The sequence below is a fragment of the Artibeus jamaicensis genome, unplaced genomic scaffold (assembly GCF_021234435.1).
Source record: "Artibeus jamaicensis isolate MK-2021 breed Jamaican fruit bat unplaced genomic scaffold, CSHL_Jam_final contig_60, whole genome shotgun sequence".
In the NCBI taxonomy this organism is placed as follows: Eukaryota; Metazoa; Chordata; class Mammalia; order Chiroptera; family Phyllostomidae; genus Artibeus; species Artibeus jamaicensis.
In genome coordinates this window covers 5,939,935-5,962,783 of record NW_026521900.1, presented here as the reverse complement: position 1 = coordinate 5,962,783, position 22,849 = coordinate 5,939,935, and positions in this window count along the sequence as shown.

Genomic DNA, 22,849 nt, shown 5'->3' with positions numbered 1-22,849 from the left:
CTCCTCAGGGCCCAGGCCTGTCTCTATGGTGGCATAACAGGGGCCTTTGGGTTCCCAGCTCTTGTAACTGACCCTTCCATTGCCCAGGCCGGTAGCTATGGCATCGGCACAAGGGCTGAGAATGTCCCCGCTCCGGTTCTTGACTCCTCTGTCTCCCAGGACCATCACAGGGGCTTGGAGTGTCTGGGTCCCGTACCTGACTGCCCGGCTCCCAGGCCTGTTGCTCTGACGGCAGCACCTGGGCCGCGTGAGACCTGGCTCCAGTAGCTGACTCTGCCGCCTTCTGGTGTTTCAGCGTCGGTCACAATCTCTGGTCTTTTAATTTCATAAATGCTGGGTAACCGATGGTTTATTGTTCTGTTTCTCTATAGATCTGCCAGGATTTTCACCCATGAGTACAGGAGCTAGCATCAGCTCCATCTTACTCTGGCGCCATCTTCCCAGCATCCTCTCTAATTCTGTATTTTAAATATCAAATTTTTACTGGTCCCCTCTCTTATTCTGTTTTTATCTCAGATTTTAATTTTGTAGTCTTAGCTTTTTTTGGTCTTTTTACTATTTCTCTTTCATCCTGAAATTTTATTTTTCTTTATTTTCCTTTTTCCTTACATTCCAAATTTTATTTTTTCCCTCTCTTAGCCTGGTTTTTGTTCTTCACTCTTCATATTTTCTCTCCCTCTATCATTTCAAAATCACTTTTCATCCTTCTAAAAAATCTCCATGACTTTTCTTTGTTTCTTTTTTCCCTCTTATTCCCACACCACCTACATTAATTTTAGCTCATTTGTTGGTGATAGTACTCTGGTGGATCTTTCTCTCCAATTTGTCCCCAATATTTGTATTAATCATTTACTATTTTCCTTCCTCTTGCTTTCTGTCTCTCACTTTCTTTTACTTTATATTATTTTAATTCTGTTAAAACATAATACTATAAACATTTCTTCTCATACTCAATTTCACATTCTTCATTCCCTTGTTTATTCATGAGTTACATTTTACCTTCTCTCATTCCATTGCTCCAACTCCCAACTTTTAGTGCTCCTCCCACTACTCTATCAAAATCATTTTCCTTTCAGTCAGGTCATATCTGTTCTTCTTTCTTATAATAGTCTTAACCTGGTTACACCCTTATTAATACTGATTCATTGGTGGCTGATAGTGAGATTAAAGGGGAGGAATTATATGTGTGAGTGTGGGTTTGTTTCCTGGGCTTTGTGGTTTTGTTCTGGCAGTACTTGCACAACAGCACACAACACATGGTGGGTAGTCACCCTCAGTAAACCAGCTGGTGGGAAGGACCCACCAAAAAAGACCCAACAACAATAAAAACTCAATTACATTGAGGGAACAATCATAAGTGGCATAAAGGGCATCCGAAGAGCATCAAGTTCAGGTTATCAATGAAACTGCATGACTGAATATCACAGGCCTTCTACCATAGACATTAACACCACAAAGTCAGAAACTCAAAACAGATCAATTTAAGAAGCAGAAGCAAACAAGAAGAGTCTCACAAATAATGGGAAAATAAAGAAACAAATCCCAATCAAAAGGAAAGGATGAATCCTCAAAAAGAGTGCTAAATGAAAGAGAGTTAAGTCAACTATCAGGTACTGAGTTCAAAGCAATGGTTAAAAGGAAGCTCAATTTGCTCAGTTCAAAAACTAGAGAAACTGCGAGAAATTTCTTGCAAACTATATAAGCATAAAAAAAGCTATAGAAACAATCAACAAGGGCCAAGAGGAAATGAAGAATACAATTTATGATTTGAAGAACACAGTAGGAGGAAATCAAAAGCAGGCTAGATAAAGGAGAGGATCAAAATGGTGAGCTGGAAGACAAAGTAGAAAAAAACTCCCAGAAAGACCAAGAAAAGAAAAGAAGACTCAGGAAAAATGAAAAGGGTTTAAGGGAAATTCAGGGCAACACGAAATGGAATTATATTTATAATAGGGAAATCAGAAGAAGAGGAGGAGCATGGAATAGAAAACCTGTTTGAAAAATTAATGATGTAAAACTTCCCTAATTTGATGAGAGAAAAAGCCACATGCATCCAGGAAGCAGAGAGGGTCCCAATCAAGAGGAGCCCAAAGAGGCCCACAGCAAGACACATCATAATTAAAATGGCAAAATACCAAGACAAAGAGAGAATCTTAAAGGTGGCAAGGGAGAAAAAAAGAAATAATATACAAGGGGGCCCCATAAGGCTAGCAGCTGACTTCTCAACAGAAACATTACAAGCCAGAAACGAATGGCAAAAAATATTCCAAGTAATGAAAAGCAAAGCCCTGCAACCAAAACTACTCTATCTAGAAAGGCTCTTAACTAAAATGGAAGGCCAAGAAAGGAGTTTCTCAGACAAAAGAAGACTAAAAGAATACACCTCCACAAAATGAGCATTGTAAGATATGCTAAAGGGATGCTTTAAGAAGAAGAATATAAACAATAAGAGACAGCAGATCACATATGTAAATGGGGTAAAATGTCAATAAATAAGTGTCTATCAATAACAACCTTAAATGCAAATGGATTAAATGCTCCAAGCTAAAGACACAGGGTAGCAGAATGGATAAGAAAACATGACCTACATCTATGCTGCCTATAAGAAACCCACCTCAGAACAAAAAACTTACAAGGACTGAAAGGGAAGAGTTGAAAAAATATATTCCAAGCTAATGGAGAAGAAAAAAATAAGTAACAATACTTATATCTGAGAAAATAGACTTCAAAACAAAGACCATAAAGAGAAACTGAAGGACACTTTGTAATACTTGAAGGAATAATCCATCCAGAAAACATAAATAATATAAACATATTATGTACCCCATCAAAAGAGCACCCAAATATGTAAGGAAATTCTTGGAGGATTTCGAGAAAGATATAGACAGCAGCACAATTATAGTAGGGAATTTTAACACTCTACTGTTAACAATGGACAGGTCTTCCAAACAAAATATCAACAAAGATATTGAGGTACTTAACAATGCCCTGGATCAAATGGAATTAACTGATATATATAGAATCTTTCATTCCAAAGAATCAAAATACACATTCTTTTCAAATTCACATGGAATATTTTCAGAGATAGAACACATGAGAGGACAGAAAACAAGCCTCAACAATTTCAACAAAGTTGAAATTATATCAAGCATCTTTTCAGGCCATAAGGGCTTGAAACTAGAAACCAACATCAAGGAAATAATTCAAAAACACTCAAATGCATGGAGATTGAATAGCATGCTATTAAACAATGAATGGGGAGAATTCTGGCCAATATGGAGGCATATGTAGAAACCTTCCTCTTCCTCGCACAACCAAGAGGAAGATAACAACTAATCTAAAATCAATAAACAACCAGCAGTGTCATAAAATCAAACTGCATGGAACTCCAAAAACCACAGAATTAAAGAAACAAACAGAACAACCAGACCAGTAAGAGGGGCAGAAGGAGAGAACCCACTGCAAGGCAGTGGACCATGCAGGTGGGGCTGGCTGAAAGAAACCATGGCAAGGCAGTAGACTGCACAGGCAGAGCTGACTTAAGGGGAAACTGAGACTCAGAGCTGATGTTAGGGGAAATTTTCTCCCCCCATGACAACTGCTGTAGTTGTCATGGGGGGAGAAACTCCCAGTCTCACATGAGAGTTTGTTGGAAAGTGGGCTAGAGCTGAGCAGGACACCTGCATTGTCCCATCTGTGTGGGACTATTATATAATATAATGTCCAAATTATATGGGTGCCAGAAGGAGAAGAACAAGAGCAAGAAATTGAAAACCTATTTGAAAAAAATAATGAAGGAAAACTTCCCCAATATGTCAAAGTGAATAGATTTCCAGGAAGTCCAGAGTGTAGCAAAGAAGTTGGACCCAAAGAGGAACACACCAAAGCACATCATTATTAAGTTACCCAAGATTAAAGATAAAGAGAGAATCTTAAAAGCAGCAAGAGGAAAGGAGAGAGTTACCTACAAAGGAGTTCCCATTAGACTATCAACTGATTTCTCAAAAGAAATGTTACAGGCAAGAAGGGGCTCGAAAGAAATATTTGAAGTCATAAGAGGCAAGGACCTACATCCAAGATTATTCAGCAAAACTTTCATTTAGAATGGAAGGGCAGATAAAGTGCTTCCCAGATAAAGTCAAGTTAAAGGGCTTCATCATCAACAAGCCCTTATATGAAATGTTAAAGGGATTTATCTAAGAAAAAGAATATGAAAAGTATGAGCAGTGAAATGACAACAAAATCACAACTGTCAACAAATGCATTTTAAAAAGAAAAACAACAAAAACAAAAACTAAGCAAACAACTAGAACAGAATCAGAAAAATGGACATCACATGGATGGATTTCAGTGAGGAGGGGAAGGGAAGAATGGGGGGGATGTACAGAGAAGAAGAAGCATAATTGGTAGGCATAAAATAGACAGGGAACAGTCAAAAATGGCATAGGAAACAAAGAATTTAAAGAACTTATATGCACAACCCATGGACATGAGCTAAGAGTGGGATGCTGGAAGGTTCAGGGATGAAGGGCAGAGGGGGCAGACAGGGAAAAATGGGAAAACTGTAATAGCATAATCAATAAATATTTAAAAAATAAAAGACATATTCTGCTGTTTCCACCACCACCAAACAAACAAACAAATAAACAATAATAGGTCGAGAATGAGATCAAGGAAGAAATCAGAAAGTTTCTAAAAACAAATAAAATAAACTCACAACAGTCCAAAAATTATGGGACATAGTGCAGGCAATCCTTTGAAATATTTTCATAATGAGACAGACACATTATAAAAAGAAAGAAACATTTAAAAAAAAACAACCTAATTCTACAAGAATTCCAAAAACAACAACAAAAACAGCCCAGAGCAAGTAGAAGAGAAGAAATAACCAAGATCAGAGCAGAATTAAATTACGTAGAAACTAAAAGAACAATTCTAAGGATCCATAAATCCAGGAGCTGGTTCTTTGAAAAGATAAACAAAATTTACATGCCTTTAAGATGAATCATCAAGAAAAAAAATACAATCAGAAATTAAACAGTAGAGATTACAACTGATACCACAGAAATATAAAGGATTGTAAGAAATTACTATAAGCAACTATATGTCAACATTTTTGAAAACCTGGGTGAAATGGACAAATTTCTAGAAAAATATAATCTTCCAAAACGGAATGAATAAGAAGCACAAATCCTGAACATACTGGTAACAGCTGGCAAAATTGTAGCAGTAATCAAAAAACTCCCATCACACAAAAGCCCTGGACAGGATGGTTTCACAGAGCAATTTTACAAAACATTTAAGGAAGAGTACCAATTTCCTTCCCATCACTGTTGGTTCCCTGCACATTTTCCTTTATTTCACTTAGCATAGCCTTGATTTTTTCATCTAATTTGTGACCATATTCAAGTAATTCCAGTGTTTTGAACTGTGCATCTGATAGGTTAGCTAACTCTTTGTCACTTCGTTGTATTTTTTTCTGGAGCTTTGATCTGCTCTTTCATTTGGGCCAATTTTTTGTCTCAGCACACCTGTTACATAGTAAGGGGCAGAGCCTTTGGTGTTCACAAAGGAGAACAGAATGAAGAAACAAGAATTTTAAAAAATGAGGAGAAGCTTAAGAACCTCCAGGACATCTTCAAACATTCCAACATCTGAATCATAAGGATGCCAGAAGGAGAAGGGGAAGAGCAAGAAATTGAAAACTTATTTGAACAAATAGTGAAGAAGAATTTCCCCAATTTGGCAAAGGAAATAGACTTCCAGGAAGTCCAGGAAGTTCAGAGGGTCTGAAAGGAGTTGGACCCAAGGATGGACATCATAATTACCAAGGCACAACATAATTATATTATCAAAGATTAAAGATAAGAATTTTTTTTTAGATAGGGTGACATGGCAGTTTCCTCACAGCAGAGGAGAGAATCTTAAAAGTAGCAAGAGAAAAAAAGATGGTTGCCTACAAAGGAGTGCCCCAAAAACTGTCAGCTGATTTCTCAAAAGAAACCTTACAGGCAAGAAGGGGTTGGAAAGAAGTATTTGAAGTCATGAAAGGCAAAGACCTACATCCAACATGACTCTATCAAGCAAAGTTTTCATTTAGAATGAAAGGACAGATAAAGTGCTTCCCAGATAAGGTCTAGTTAAAAGAGTTCATCATCACCAAACCATTATTATACGAAATGTTAAAGGGGATTTATCTAAGAAAAAATATGAAAAATATAAACAGTAAAATGACAACAAACTCGCAGTTATTAACAATTGAACCTAAAACAAAAACAAACTAAGCTAACAACTAGAACAGGAACAGAATCACAGAAATGGAGATCACATGGAGGGCTCTCGGCAGGGGAGTGTGTGGGGAGAGAGGAGGAAAAGATACAGGAAATAAGTGGCATAAATGGTAGGTAGAAGATAGATGGGGGAATTAGAATAATATAGGATATGTAGAAGCAAAAAAACTTCTATATATGATCCATGGACATGAACTAAGGAGGGAGAATGGAGGGAAAAGCATTTAAGGAAGGGCTATCCCCTATCCTTCTCAGACTATTCCAAAATCTCCAAGAAGTGGGAAAACCCCCAAACTCTTTTTTTTTTTTTGAGGCCAGTATCACTGTAATTCCCAAGCCAGGCAAAGACACAACAAAGTAGGAAAAGTACAGGCCACCATCAGTGATGAATATAAATGCTAAAATCTTCAACAAAACATTGGCAAACTGCATCCAGCAATACATTACAAAGATCATACACCATGATCAAGTGAGACCAAAGGATCGAGTCCTTTCATCCCAGGGATTCAAGGACTGTACAATATTCACAAATCAATAAATGTAATACATCACATAAACAAGAAAAAAACAAAAATCACACGATCATATCAGTAGATCAGAAAAAGCATCGATAAGGTACAGTACCAATTTATGATTAAAATATTCAGCAAGGTCTGAGTAGAGCGAGCATATCTCAACATAATAAAGGCCATATATGAAAAACCTATAGCCAACATCATATTCAACGGAGAAAAACTAAAAGCTTTCTCATTAAGATGAGGAACAAGACAAAGATTCTTCTTCCTCCACTTCTAGTCAACATAGTATTGCAATTACTAGCCATAGCAAACAGACAAGAAGAAGAAATAAAAGGCATACAAATTGAAAAGGAGGAAGCACAACTGTCATTATTTGCATAATACATGATAGTGTACATAGAACACCTTATAGACTACACCAACAAACTACTTGACCTAATAAGTGAATTTGGCAAAACAGCAGGATACAAAGTCAATATTCAAAAATAGAAGGCATCTCTTATTCCTTCAAATCTTGTCTAAATGTTCCATAATCAGAGTGGTATTCCTAACTACTTCATATGAAATTGGCCTTCATGGTGCTACCCATTGCTGACTTGCTTTTCTCCACAGCACCTATCATAACCTAATGTGGAGGAGGAAAACATTTTCTCTAACCATAAGTTTTTTCAGCTGATCTAATAATCAAACAAGCATGAAACATAGTAGCTAGAGAATATGACCAAGCTTAATTACATGCATATGTGTGGGAATCCCACACACATGAGAGATTCAGAGACCCCGTGTACCTCAGAGGTTCACAGACAGAAAATGAAAATGAGGTATACATGACATTCTGGGCTAAGGATCACCCTGTTGATATTATAGGGGAGGAAAGTCATTTCAGGACAATAAGAAGAGCAGATGTTCAGTCATTACGAGTCTGCCTTGTCCTATAGACAGGTTAAAAATATTATCTTTGATAATCTCTTAATATAGTTAAGGTCTTTATTTCAAACTCTTCTAGGTATTTGGGGGCGGGGGCAGAAGTTTCTCTTAAGCCCATAGTGTTTTGTTTGCTTTTAGATCAAAACAATCTGCATATCAAAGAGGTACATTTTAGGGTGAATCTTTCTGAACCCGTACACTAACATATTGTACCTATTTTTTTGTTTTTCAATTAACAGCTTTTATGATGTCAGAAATCATAAATATTTCTCACATACTGAGATGAGTTTGTATAAGTAGATTATAATCTCTGTTGAAGAGTTTTCAGAAAACCTGATTTGTATGTATTACATTTAGGAATATTCAAAGACATCACTAGAGTTTTTTAGAAGGAAAATCTCATTGACAACTTCAGTGAACTGGTTGAGACATATTTGCTTTCAGATTCATAAACCTGTAGAATATAAGTCATGTAGTAGACTGTACATGCAAGACGTCACTGGAATACACTTTTCTTGCTTGAAAGACTATATATATTACAGAAATATGCAGGCAAGAAGCTTATTCTATTTCAAAACTGACATAATTGCATGAATCCGTTGCCTGTTTTATACATGTAACCATGTGTTTTAGTAACTCCTCAAGAATGTATGCATTCTTGAGCTGTACTTATTGAAGAACACAGAGTTAACATTAGTTGCCTAGTACAAACTCAAGAAACTTAAAGCTTAACCTATGTATGAACTTCAAAACAAACAGTAATTTCTAGTTTTTCCTCTACTGTAACACGAACTTAGCTTTTACATGTAACTCTCACAAAACATTAGGGAAAGATGTAATAATTGTCAAATGTTATTTTTGTTTCTGAGCAGAACATTTATCCAAATAGTAACTTCAACTCAAAAGGAACAGGACAGCTATGTATAATGGCAATTCTAATGTTACAACGATCAATAGCACTAAACAGAAGTACACCTTAGTTTAATTTAGGTCCAGACTTAATCTTATAACTGAGACTAAAACTATTTCTTTTTTTTATTTATTGTTGTTCAGTTACAGTTGTCCCACCTTTTTCCCCATTTCTCATCCCTACCCAGCCCCCCCAGTCCCATAAGCTATTGTCCTGTGCCCATGAGTCCTCTATTTGTGTTCCTTTGCTTGTTCCTCCCCCTTCTTTTGCCTATTACCCCCTACTACTCACATCTGGTCACTGCCAGTTTGTTCTTTATTTCCAAGTCTCTGGTTCTATTTTGCTCATTTGTTTATTTTGTTGATTATGTTCCACTTATAGGTGAGATCATATGGTATTTGTCTTCCACTGCCTGGTTTATTCACTTAGCATAATGCTCTCCAGTTTCATCTATGCTTTCATGAAGGGTAGGAGCTCCTTCTTTCTTTCTGCTAGATAGAATTCCATTGTGTCAATGTACCATAGTTTTTTGAGCCATTCATTTACTGATGGGTACTTAGGCTGTTCCCAGCACTTGGCTATTGTAAATAATGCTGCTATGAACATGGGGGTGCATAGGTTCTTTTGAATTGGTGTTTCAGGATTCTCAGGATATAGTCCCAGCAGTGGGATCACTGAATTGAAAGACAGTCCTACCTTTAGGTTCTTGAGGAAATTCCATACTGTTTTCCACAGTGGCTACACTAGCCTGCATTTCCACCAAGAGTATACAAGGGTTTCTTGTTCTCCACAATTTCACCAGCACTTGTTTGTTGATTTATTAGTTATTGCCATTCTGATGGGTGTAAAGTGGTATCTAATTGTGATTTTAATTTGCATCTCTCTGATCCCTAGTGATGTTGAGCATTTTTTCATGTGTCTATGGGCTCTCTGAATGTCATCCTTGGAGAAGCATCTTTTCAGGTCTTTTGCCCATTTTTTAATTGGATTGCTTGTCTTCCTGGTGTGGAGTTGTGTGAGTTCTTTATATATTTAGGAGATCAAACCCTTCTCCAAGTCATCATTGGCAAATATGTTTTCCCATATGGCTACTTACTTTTTTCATTTTGTTGATGTTACCTTTAGCCATGCAGATGCTTTTCAGTTTGATGCGGTCTCACATATTGTATCCATTTACTTATGTGTGTGTGTGTTCCTCCTACTAAAATATAAGCATTGTGAAAAAAGTAACTTTATTTTTGTTTGTTCTTATATTCCTAGTGCCTAAAAAGTTCTGGATCATGGCTGGACTTCAATAAATATTTGTGGACTAAAAGGATAAAATATATAAGGAGTGAAAATACGAGGAGAGAAAGACTCAGTTGCTCACCCTTGTGAGAAGCAGCCATTTCATCTAAACTGAGATGGCCTGAGGGATGTTTCTGGCACGGACTAGACTGTTAGAGCTATGGTGTTCAAAACCAATCACATTCATTCCTTACTTAATGATTTATTTTAAATGGTTTCTTATTCATCATGAGTTGTCAAATTATGGCCTATGTGTCAAATGCTTTGTAACACCTGTTTTTGCAAGCAAAGTTTTATTGGCACACAGCCATGCTTATTTATTTATGTACTATCCATGGCTGCTTTCTCACTGCAACAAAAGAACTGAGTAACATTGCAATACAGACCACATGGCTCACAAAGCCTGAAGTATTTATGATCTGGTTCTTTATTTTAAAAAGTTTTATGACCCTTGCTACTTACTAGATAAGTACAATGTTCTTCAGTCCTGCCTCCTATGTAGAAGAGCAGTTGAGATTTGATTAAGAGTTTGGAATCACATGGGTTCAAATGTCAACTCTGCCAATTATTAGCTGTAGAAATTTGTGTTGAGTTACTTAATATTTTAGTCTGTTTCCTCATATGAAAAATGGACATGGTAATAGTGCTCATCTCATTTGTGTTAGAATTAAATTATTGTCTGTGAGTATGGTTCTTACCACAGAACCTGACATACGAAAGGCACACATGCAATTTAAGCTACAATTTTATTTTATTATTAACCATCTGGCTACTTCATGCCTCATGTTTCATTTATTATTAACACTCAACTGCTGAGCATTCTTGTATACTTCAAATTGCTTCTGGCTTCCATAACCTGCATACCAATTTCTTCTGCCTGGAACATATAATTGAAACTTTGCTTGCCTTTGCAAACCTTTGCTAAAGCTTTTTTTCTGTCAGAAAACTGAAAACCATGGGTAGTGTCACTTGTCCATCTTTGTCTTATAGTGAATGTTCATCATACCAACTGAAATAATGTAAGTCTCTCAGACTAAAAGTACTTGGTGGTGGTGGTAGTAGTGTGTACAGGAGGAGTGGGGAGGAAATGGTTCTTACTCATTTTTCTGTTCTGATACCCAGCTTAGTGTTTGGAACATTACTAATAGTTTGGACTAATCAGTTACTCTAAGGGGTTGATACTACAGTTTGTTCATTTTCTTTTGTTAACATGTAGCCTGCACTTATTTTTAATTGGAAGGAGAGCATTGATGCTGGCTTAAGCTTCTTTGAAGGAGTGAGGGAGAAGTTGCCTCAGCTCCAAGTCAGCTTTGAAAGGCTATGTTGGCTCAGAGCAGACTGCAGAGAAAGAGCAGTCAGTTTCCCATACAGATAGCTATGACAGTAAAATGAGTAATGCACTATCTTTCTGATGACATTTGGTAGCTTGAGTCCAACCTCTGCCACTTAATGATATGATTTTAGTTTTTAAGTCTTCCTAGTCTCAGTTTGTCATTGTAAAATTATTCTCTCACTTACTTAGGGTGAGGACTATGATACATGAGGTTAGTAAAAGCTCTTGCTAAATTGGTCTATACTAATTAAGCACAATTATCCTTAAGCTATTTAGGTGGGCCTACTTTCCTGGTTTATAGAGTGTGGAGCAGAAATGGGACCAGCATAGGCTGGATTATACATAATTTTATTCGGTAAATGCAAGGTTGGTTCTTTGTGCTTGGTTCATTCCAGCAGATAGTGCAGGCCGCAAAGACTTGTGTGGCAATCATTAACACAAAGCAATTATTTGACCCAATGATGAAATGCTTTTGAAAACATTTCTTCACAGGAGACAACCAATTTATCAACAAATGACTTTGAGGTATTGTATTGTAAAGAGTGATAGTTATCTCTGTGATCCAAAAGCAAGATAATTCTGTTTATGTTAATTTTTCCCAGGTAACAATGTTGTGTGAATTTAATTATATAAAACAGGGGGTGGAAATGGGAGGGAGGTGGGGAGCAAGGGGCGGGGGAGCCTGGGATGGGAAAAATAGACAAAAAACTGTACTTGAAAAATAACTAAATAAAATTAATTAAAGAAAAAAAAGAAAAAATAATTATATAAAACAACACATATTTATTATCTCAATGTTTCTGTGGGCCAGGAAGGAGTACAGGCACAACTTAGCTGGATACTCTGCTTAAGATGTACAAAGTTGTAGTCAAACTTAGCTGGGTCCTCTGCTTAAGGTCTTGACAGAGTTGTAGTCAGTGTGTCAATCAGGAGTAGGTTCTCATCAGAGGCCCAATATGGAAAGTGTGTGTGTGTGTGTGTGTGTGTGTGTGTGTGTGTGTGTGTGTTTCAAGAAGTGGTATGCTCTATGAGAAAATATATTTTTATCTCTTTTGTCCATGGTTCTATCTTTAGTACCTAGATCAGTACTGATAGGGTAACTTTGGAAAAAGTGTTTAGATTTAAGATATAGTTAATAAGCTTAGTAATTAATGGATGTAAAAAGCTATTGTTCCAGGACTGGAGGTATGACCTCTCCTGACTCCAGGATACCCACAAGCAAATTTGGTCTTTGTGCTCCAGAAGGACTGCAAGCAATTCAGATGGTATCTGAGATATTGTGCTTCAGAAAGATTCATTTGCAGCCCAGGACACAGACAAAGAATCACCTGTTGCCCTGGCTGGTGTAGCTCAGTGGATTGAGCGCAGGCCTGTGAACCACACGATCGTGGTTCAGTTCCCAGTCAGGGCACATGCTTAGGTTGCAGTCCAGTTCCCAGCAGGGGACTCATGAGAGGCAACCATACATTGATATTTCTCTCCTTCCCTTCCTCTCTAAAGATAAATAAATAAAATATTAAAAAAAGAATCACCTGTCAACAGATGAAAGGATACTAGGTAAATTACTTGACTTTAGGTTTTATATGACTTAACTTTCCCCTGAATTCCAAACCTCTTACCTACTTTTTTCTTTGAATACCAAACCTTTTACTTAAACTTTTCTTCCCCTTATAAAAAAGCTCCTACTATTTGTGACAGCACGATGGAACTGGAAAGCATTGTGCTAAGCTAAATAAGCCAGGTGGTGAAAGACAAATGCCATATGATCTCACCTTTAACAGTAATATGATCAATGAAACAAACAAATAAGCAAAATATAACCAAAGACACTGAAATTGAGAACAGGCTGACAGTGACCAGAAAAGAGAGGGGAGGGGATTTCAGGGGAAGGGGGAAGCGTTTGTAGGAAGCAGTATAAAGGAAGGGGGTGGAGATGGGAGGGTGGTGGAGAGGGCTGGCAGTAAAAGGCAGAAAACTGTACTTGAACAACAATTAAAATTTTTTTTAAATCTAGGAAAAAAAAGTTCAGCTTGAGATAAAATGTAAGATGGTCCTTTAGTATACATAAGCCACTATCTTCTCAGATTACCAGCCATCTGAATAAAGTGCCCATAAAGATTTAATCCTTGTCTCTTCTTTTTGGTCCTGGTAGTGACAGGTGGCACTAATGCTGACTTTTCCAGTTTCAGTACCTAAGACATGAGAGATGCTTAATAATTTGTGGAATGAATGAATTAATTAACAAATGAATACCCATTATGTGCATAGCACCGACAGTTATTTGGGGCTGTAGCAGTGCATGATATATTTAGTTTGCAGCATTTTGTACACCCAAATAACATAAACTATCATCTTCTTAGTAGTAATACACTCTAAGTTGTTGGATGTAAAACATTTGACAAGAGTTATGGAACTATTTTAAGGTTAGTGAAGACATGTGGCTATTCAATTTCCAAAGCCCAATGATTTTTATGGTTCAAAATGCATGACCAAGTCACCTTTTTAAAACTAATTATGAGAAAATAGATCTTTCATGTCAGAGAATTGTAATATGATTTAAAAAACATTTGACCTTGCCTCTTCATCAAATCACTTTTTTTTTGCATGAGACAAATTTTCATCTTAGACTCTGAAGAATTATGCTTGACATAACATGTAATGACTGCCATCTGTTAAAGAGAAATTTTTAACATTATAGAATTTTAGAATGTCATAACTTTGGGGTTCCTTGATCCAGAATACAGAAAAATGGTGCTTCATAGCTTAACAGATGTTTTTCTTTTTTACACTGAAAATCTAGTGCCAAACAACCAGTCCTTGCATAATATTTACAAGCATAAAACAATCCTTATTTCATACTTGAGTATGAAGATAAAAAAAAAGAAAAGAAAGCAGGACATTTTTGATGCCAAACAGCACATGTAAAGCTTTGTACACCAGGATGTCTAGGAACATCAGTGACAGAATGCCTTCTTACAGCTGCTGGAGCCCCACTGATGAGAAGGCTTTATGGAAAAAAAATAAGCAATCAACATTCTGCAAAGGATGACATTTTCTATTAAACTGTTCCCACTTTTTACATAACACAGCTGCAAAAGCTTTAAGTGGTTTTTCCTAATGATACCTCATCTTACAAGCATGCACATTGCAAAATAGTTTGTCAATGGCTCCCTCTCAATTCATAGTGTTTTAGAGAAATGACTTCCCACTTCACCTGAAAATCCCCACCCCACCCCCAGAGACTCCAAAATGCCTGTATTTATTGGTGACTCTAACAAATACAGAACTTTAAAATGGGCCACTGAATGTGAAGAGAAGGCTCTTGTCAGTGGCATCCCAGTAACATCTTCCTAATGTAGACAGTGTTGTTCTTCAAAAAAGCTGGGATGTGGATTGATCATTAACCATTTAATACAGTGCCTTCTATACTCACTCCATAAATTCTCACTGAGTGAATTAATAGAGAATTAACTTCTAAAGGTTTTATTTGATTTAAAAAGTAAGACGGTTTTTTAATTTTCATGTTTAGTAAGTTGCTTTTAAATGCAGTAATTATAAATATGTCTTCTAAGTGCTCTCAGCTTGTGTTGATGCTGTTCTTCTACAGTAAATTGTTACTGTTTTCCACATGTGTGTATTACAGTGAATTATATATACAATTGATAAATAACATCATATCTTGAAGAAATTATCCAGATTAATCTTGAATGAGCAGTTCTGGCTGTGGCATTTGATGGCTTATATTAAAGTTCTAGTTTCGAAAATTAAAGGTATACTTCAAACCTTTTAACTTTTATGGCTTTATTGTATAGTAGATATTCTGTAATTATTTGGCCACATATCAGAATAGATCCTGAAAGCAATTTTATAAACTTAAGGCTCAGTTTTGCAATATGTAAGCTGAACGATAATACATTGCCTCTAGCTTTCTCTGGTTTATGTATAATTGTTTCTGGTTTATGTATTATTACTTGTTGAGCATTTTAAATGACATGGTGAAAACAAAACCAAAAATATGACTAATATAAAGAAATTTACAATTAAAATATTTTAGAAGTTAAAACTACTTTGTCATTCACATTACTGTAGCCTAAAAGTTACTTTAAGGAACACTTTTCTGTTTATCTTTGACATCAGGTACCTCTGTTATATATTTTTAAATCAACCTATACTTTTTCCACAGTACTGATTTGCCATAAATTTTGATTATATATTTATATGATTCATTGTTTAATTAAGATGAATCTACACAAGAACAAGGACCATGTTTGTTGTGCTTACCATTGATTCTCAGGACCTAACAGTTTTTCGCAAAAATGGATCATCAGTAAATATTTCTTTAATGAATTATTTCCCAAAAGTTAAATCAGGTTTGAAAGGGAAGAGATTTCAGACCATTGATGAGATTCATGAAAATACAGTAGGTCAGCTGATGGTGATTGGGAGAGCTGTTTGAAGTTCCAAGGTCCCTATTTTGAAGGGGACTGGAGCATCATTGTCCTGTGTACGATGTTTCTTTTATCTTGTATCTCCTTCAGTAAATACCTCTATTTTTCATAGTATATGGCTTGATAAGTTCTGGATAGACTTCATATATTTATAAAAGATAAAATTTCCACTATAATCATAATTTTTTCTTTGCCTCTTTATTGAAATCACACCTTTCTCTGGGTGCTGGGACATGCCAACATGGCAAAACTGCCCTGAGAAGTAGCATTGTTTTTTATTTCTGGTGAGTATGAAAATAGTATCACAGGTGCAGGCTCATGAAAAGACCAAATAGCAGTGGCCTCTACTTTAAAAATATTATATCACAAGCCTCTATCTAACTGACAAAATTATTCATTACTGTATTGGGGAGTAAATAATATGAGATAAAGCTTACCACAAAGTATATTATGTTCAGGGTCAAATAGTGTTTTTGAAACAAGTAATGTTTACTTTGGTTTTTGGTGTAGACTAGTCTTCTTTTAAATGCAAAGTACAATGACAGTGAAGAAAGAGATAGGTAAATTTAATACTGACTACAGGGTAGAAGGGCAAATAAATGTCTAGTTCCTTTTATAATATGCATCAAAGAAATACAATAAAGCTTGTGCAATGTGGAATAAAATAGATTTGCGCTATGAAGCATACGGAAGAAATGGCATTGGTGATAAAGTAGGTACCTAGTATAGCCAAGTCTGATTTAAGCCCTGAAGAAGGCAATACTGTAGGACTTTCCAGGGGATGGCCCAAAGTATATTCTGGGAGCTACTAGTAGGTAATAAATAGAAAAGTGGATGGAATCCAAAGGCAAAAGCAAAGAAAAGAGGGAGATTCCCATGGTGTAAACATGTAAATGAGTGTTTACGGGGGTATAATAAAGCTTATTTTTATTTCCTTCTGACCCAGGCTCTGATTACACATACAAATCAGTGTTTCTTGTCACATATTTCCTCACTTCTGCTACTTTCCCTAGACCAGAAAATGGTGTACTGTAGTGGATAGTGTTGTAATTTGAATTGGGATGGTAGTGATTTTAAGCAACCTCTCTCAGGGACTCTTATACTCCTACACCAAATGTATAATCCTTTGACTAGTTTGCCAGGGAAGACAGAGATTGCCCTGCATATTGAAGACTTGTGAACAAATTGCACAAGAGTGTGCTACACTTTCTCTTTATCTCTCTCGCCCACACCCCACCAGGGAGTTTTTGGTTTCCAGCTTCCATGGCTCTTTATGTCTTATTTGTGATATGTAAGCACATTTTTCTTACTTATCCTTTACCAAACATTGAAGATGAACATTAATGTGGAAGTTAAATATGAAAACCTTCAGTTACTAACACACACAGACTCAGCTACATTCATTTGTACAGACTCTAGAGAGGATAAGTAAAGGTTCAGAATCATTTGAGTTCACTTTATGTTTTATTGTCATGCCCAGTATTGGGTATTACATATCCTTTTATTCAAATAATGTATGTTAAATAAACAATGATAGTATAGTGATCTTAAAGGAAAAAAGAACTTGTTACTTCACTTGGTCTTGAAAATACAAATTTGTTCTTTTAAAATTTTTTTCTGTTTCTAAAGGATGAATAAAAAAACTAATAATTATTTTTGATTATTATATGACTTTTACTGAAAACAATTTTGTCATATGCAGGAGGAAAGCAGAAAAAATTCATTGCAGATTTCAAATACACTAGGAATACCATTGATATAAGCATTTTTCCTAATTTGAAAAAATGAGAATAGTATTACCTTTCTGAAAGGGAAATTGTGGAAATCTAATGAGGTAATACACAGAGTACTTATCCCAGTGCCTGACATTGAGTGAAAGTAAAGTACCAGTAGTTATTTTAATGAAGAAAATAACATGGCACCTTATTGAGAGTAGAAAACAAAGTAAATGAATAAATATATGACATGTTAGATAGGGATACTATGATAAGGAGAAGAAGTAAATAATTGTGAAGTGTCAGGGTAATGAGATGCAATTTTAGAGTGAGGATTATTGTTGAATAAAACTTTAAGAAGTCAAGATTTAGTAAAAGAACTGTATGAGGGAACAGCATTCTGGGTTGGGAAAGAAAGAGAAAGGCTCTGATAAGTGTGTTTGGAATATTTCAGGCATAGTAGGGGGTCAGCATGGCTGCAGCAGGGTTAGTGAAGGGGAAAACCCTCTGACAGATCTGGTAGTGTTCTACAAATCATAGAAAAATCTTTACTTTTCTCTGAGAGACATGAGAATTATTTGAAAGGTTTTGAGTCAGGGAGTGATAAGCATTGACTACATTTTAACAGGTCTGACCCCTGAGCTAAAAATAGAAGGAATGATTAGATTATGTCAGGATACAAGTTGCAAATTATTTCCATGGTCCACATGAAGTATAATGACAGGCTTGGCCAGGATGGTGGAACTAATAGTAGTGAGAACAAATTTTATTTTAGATATACTTCAAGAATAGGTATACATAAGTTGAAAATATCCTCTTCTGTTGTTCTTTCTTAACATGTATACTATTTTTTTATTATTTTATTATTTTTTTCTTGATTATGCCATTACAGTTGTTCTATTCCCCCCTTCATTCCCCTCCACCCTACCCCCCATCCCCACCATTACCCCCCCTTTAGTTTATGACCATGTGTCTCAAATTCTTTAGATTCTATATTTCCCATACTATTCTTGCCCCCCCATCCATTTTTTATCTACCATCTATGCTACTTATTTTCTGTAGCTTCTCCCCCTTCTCCTCCTCCCACTCCCCTGTTGCTAACCCTCCTTGAGATCTTCATTTCTGTTTCCACTCCTGATCTATCTGTCCTTTTATTTTGCTTTCGTTTTAGGTGTGGTTCTTAATAACTGTGAGTTTGGTGTCCTTTCACTGTTCATGTTTTTTATCTTCTTTTTCTTAGATAAGTCCCTTTAACATTTCATAGAATAAGGGCTTGGTGGTGATGAACTCCTTGAATTTGATCTTATCTGAGAAGCACTTTATCTGTCCTTCCATTCTAAATGAAAGTTTTGCTGGATAGAGCAATCTTGGTTGTAGGTCTTTGGATTTCATGACTTGGAATACTTCTTTTCAGCCCCTTCTTGCCTGTAAGGTCTCTTTTGAGAAATCCGCTGGCAGTCTGATGGGAAGTCCTTTGTAGGTGACTGTCCCCTTAGCTCTTGCTGCTTCTAGGATTCTCTCTTTCATTTTAATCTTGGCCAATGTAATTATGATGTGCCTTGGTGTGTTTCTTCTTGGGTCCAGCTTCTTTGGGACTCTCTGAGCTTCCTGGATTTCCTGGAAGTCTATTTCCTTTGCCAGATTGGGGAAATTCTCCTTTATTATTTGTTTAAATAAGTTTTCCACTGGCGGCTGTTCCTTTCCCCTTTCTGGTACCCCTATAATTCGGATGTTGGAGCGTTTAAAGATGTCCTGAAGGTTCCTAAGTCTCTCCTCATTTTTTGAATTCTTGTTTCTTCATTCTTTTCTGGTTGGTCATTTTTATCCTCCTTCTGGTCCACTCCATTGATTTGAGTCCCAGTTTCATTTTCATCACTATTGGTTTCCTGTGCAATTTGATTTATTTCAATTAGTTTCGCCTTCATATGTTTCTCTAATTTGTGGCTATAATCAACCAGATCTGTGAGCATCCCGATCACCAGTGTTTTAAACTGTGCATATGAGAGTTTTGCTATTTCTTCATTAGTTAGATATATAGGCTCTGGGGCTTTGAGATCTTCTTGAGCCATTTTTGGTCTGTTCATGCCCATTAAGTATAAGGAATGGAGCCTTGGACTCCCAGGTCACTGGGTTGTTATGCTGTATGTGGGGGTGTGGTCAGAGAGGGGAAATGGCGGTCCCCTCTGCTGTTTTGCGCTGCTGGGTGAGGAGCATAGCCTTCGGTGGTTCACCAGGACAGGGCCACTCAGGTCACTGGGTTATGACACTGTATGTGGAGGCAGGGTCAGAGCGGGGAAATGGCGGTGCCCTCTGCTGCCGCTTGTATCTGGGGCCTTAACGCTGGGGCCTGCTGGGTCCCGTCTAACCTCCCACTCCCTCACTGGTCAATCTGCACACGAATGCACGACCACAGTAAAATCTCAGCCCTGCTCCCTCGCTGGTCCCCCGTGGTCGTTCGCTTGGTCGCTCACTAGGTCCACCTGTTGTAACCCTGCACCTGGGTTCCGCGTGCCTGAGTCCGTGTGACCGAGTTTTCCTGTGCAACCCCGCTCCGCCAGCTGCTGGTTTCTCTCCTCTTCCTGGTCAGGCTGAAAATTTGTTGTTATCAGACTTCCGAAAAGTTCAATTTTCTGTGTTCTGGCTGTGTTTTCTGTTGCTAATATTTAGTTGACTCTAAGCTTGGTTGTGTGAGAAAGCAAGGCGTCTTCACCTATGCCTCCATCTTGGCGGATGTCCAAAGAATTCTTGATCCTAATTCTTTATAATATTAATCACATCTGAGGATTTAGTTAATCAATAGGTCCAATTGGTGGTCTCATAGTCAAGTGAATGCATCTATTTATTATGCGGCAACAATTAACAATCAATTTACATATTTTTCAAATGAGAAAATAACATTATGTACCCTACTGCTTGGTGATTCCATTTTTCTCCCACCTGTACATTATAAGCCCTTTAAATTGCGTAAAACTAACCTTCGTCTTCCTCTTCATGAAAGCTTTTTTCTTTTATTGTTTTTGTGCCAAGTCTTATCTAATCTATACTATTAATGGGTCTTTAACTTCTATTCACTTTAGGTTTGTCTACATAGAGGAGAGGGATCCATTTTTTCCAACTTTATTATCTGTATTTTTTATTCACAGAGAACACCCACGTGCTAGTTGGTAAAATCAACAGATCCTCAATCTTTATTCTAATGACATTAAATTAATGTCATTGATAAATATATTAACAATGATGGCCAGGGATCTGTTTCTTAGGGATAAGTAAGATATGGCCATCTCCCACTAGTAACTTCTAATGTTAGTGGCAGGAGTAAATTGATTGAAACTCTATAGTACAATGTAGTCAGTACTTTAGGAAAGTGAAAGCAAATATTTTTTTCTGGCCAGGGTGGAATGTTATAACTACGGAGGGCATCTGAGAAGGACTTTCACCAGTGGAGAATGAGGGAGGGGCCTCCCTAGAAAAACAGAGCAGGAAAAAGACTCAGAGGTATGATAATACACATTCTGCCCAAGGGATGGGGTATGTCATGTTCTATGTGTGGATAGATTGAGATGAGATTGGAAAGATAGACTGAGAAATGATTATGAAGGGCCCTGATATTAAATCACCATCTAATTCCAAGTTGACTTGCTGATTTTTGGATAGAATCCAGAAGTTCCTATTATAATGGAAAATCTTTCGATCATTCAATGTCAGCAGGACTTGAGCCTGAATAACACTGGGGCCTCAGAGACATACTAAGAATGCTTTTTTTTTTTTTTTTGCAAGGACAGTCTATTTTCACTACACGTACATTTAAATAGTTTTTCTTTTAAATGCTTATAAACACATAGGGAGTTTGAAAAAGGGTTACCAAAGGTCCCATGTACCCTTCACTCATCTAATGGTGGCATCTTCTAGAGCTTATACATAGTAGAATATCAAACCAGGAAATTGACATAAGTACATTGCCATTAAGAGGAATACAGATGTTTCTCAGTTTTTATCATTTTAACCTACATTACATTTATGTATGTATGTATAGTTCTTTTTAATTTTATCCCATTATATATTGCTATAACCATCACTACAATCAAGATAACATAACTGTTCCATCACCAAAAAAGAACTGAGACTACCTCTTTGAATTCATACCCACATACTACCCTACCTCTACTCCCGTTCCTTGGCAACCACTAATTAATTTGTCCTTCATTTCTATAGCTTTGTCATTTCAAGGATGTTATATAATGAAATCATACATTTGTAAACTTTGAGACATTTTTCACTAAGCACAATGGCCTTGATGTACAATCAGTTTGTTGCATATATCATTAGTTTGTATCTTTTTATTGCTGAGCATTGATTCATTGTGTGTGCTAGGGTTTTTTCAACCATTCTCCTATTGAAGGTCACTGGGGGCTGTTTCTACTATTTTCTTTATGAACAAATCCTCTATGAATATTTATGTACAAATTTTTTTGTGAACACATTATTTTCATTTTCTGAGATGGTGCTCAACAGTACAATTATTTGGTCTTATAAGTCTATATTTTGTTCCAAAATAAATGGCCACACTATTTTTACGAATGTCTGTGCTATTTGACATTTCCACCAGCAATGTGTGAGAAATTAAGTTCCTTCAAACTTGCCAGCATTTAGGATTTCAGTAGGCTTTTCAATTGAATATTGTATTTTTTCCATTACCATTTAGTACCCTTATACCTCCCTCTCCCCAGCAATCACCACACTGTTGTCCATGTCCATGAGTCCTTTTTCCTTTTTGCTTAATCCCTCCACCCTCTCACTTCCCTCACCATTTAGCTGTTATCCTGCTCTCTATCTATGAGTCTGTCTCTATTTTGCTTGTTAGTTCAGTTTGTTCATTAGATTCCATGTATGAGTGAAATTACATGGTATTTGTCTTTCTCTGACTGGATTATTTCCCTTAGCATAATGTTCTCTAGGTCCATTCATACTATCACAAAGGGTAAAATTTTCTTCTTTTTTATGACTTAGTATTCCATTGTGTAAATGTCTGATAGATGTTTTATCCACTCATCTACTATTGGACACTTCTGCTTCCATATCTTGATGATTGTAAATAATACTGCAATGGACATAGAGCTTATGTTCTTTCAAATTAGTGTTCTGAGTTCCTTCAGATATATTCCCAGAAGTGAGATCACTCGGTCAAAAGGCAGATCCATTTTTAATTTTTTTTAATTATCTCCATACTGTTTTCCACAGTGGCTGCAACAATCTGCATTCCCACAAACAGTGCATAATGGATAATGATTTTGAATATTTTCATGTTCTTCTTGACATCTGCACCTTCTTTTTGTAGAAATAGATTTTCATATTTAAACCTACTTTATTTTTTTTTACACTTGAAACTTATATAAGTTTATTAACCTAGGTCACCCCAATAAA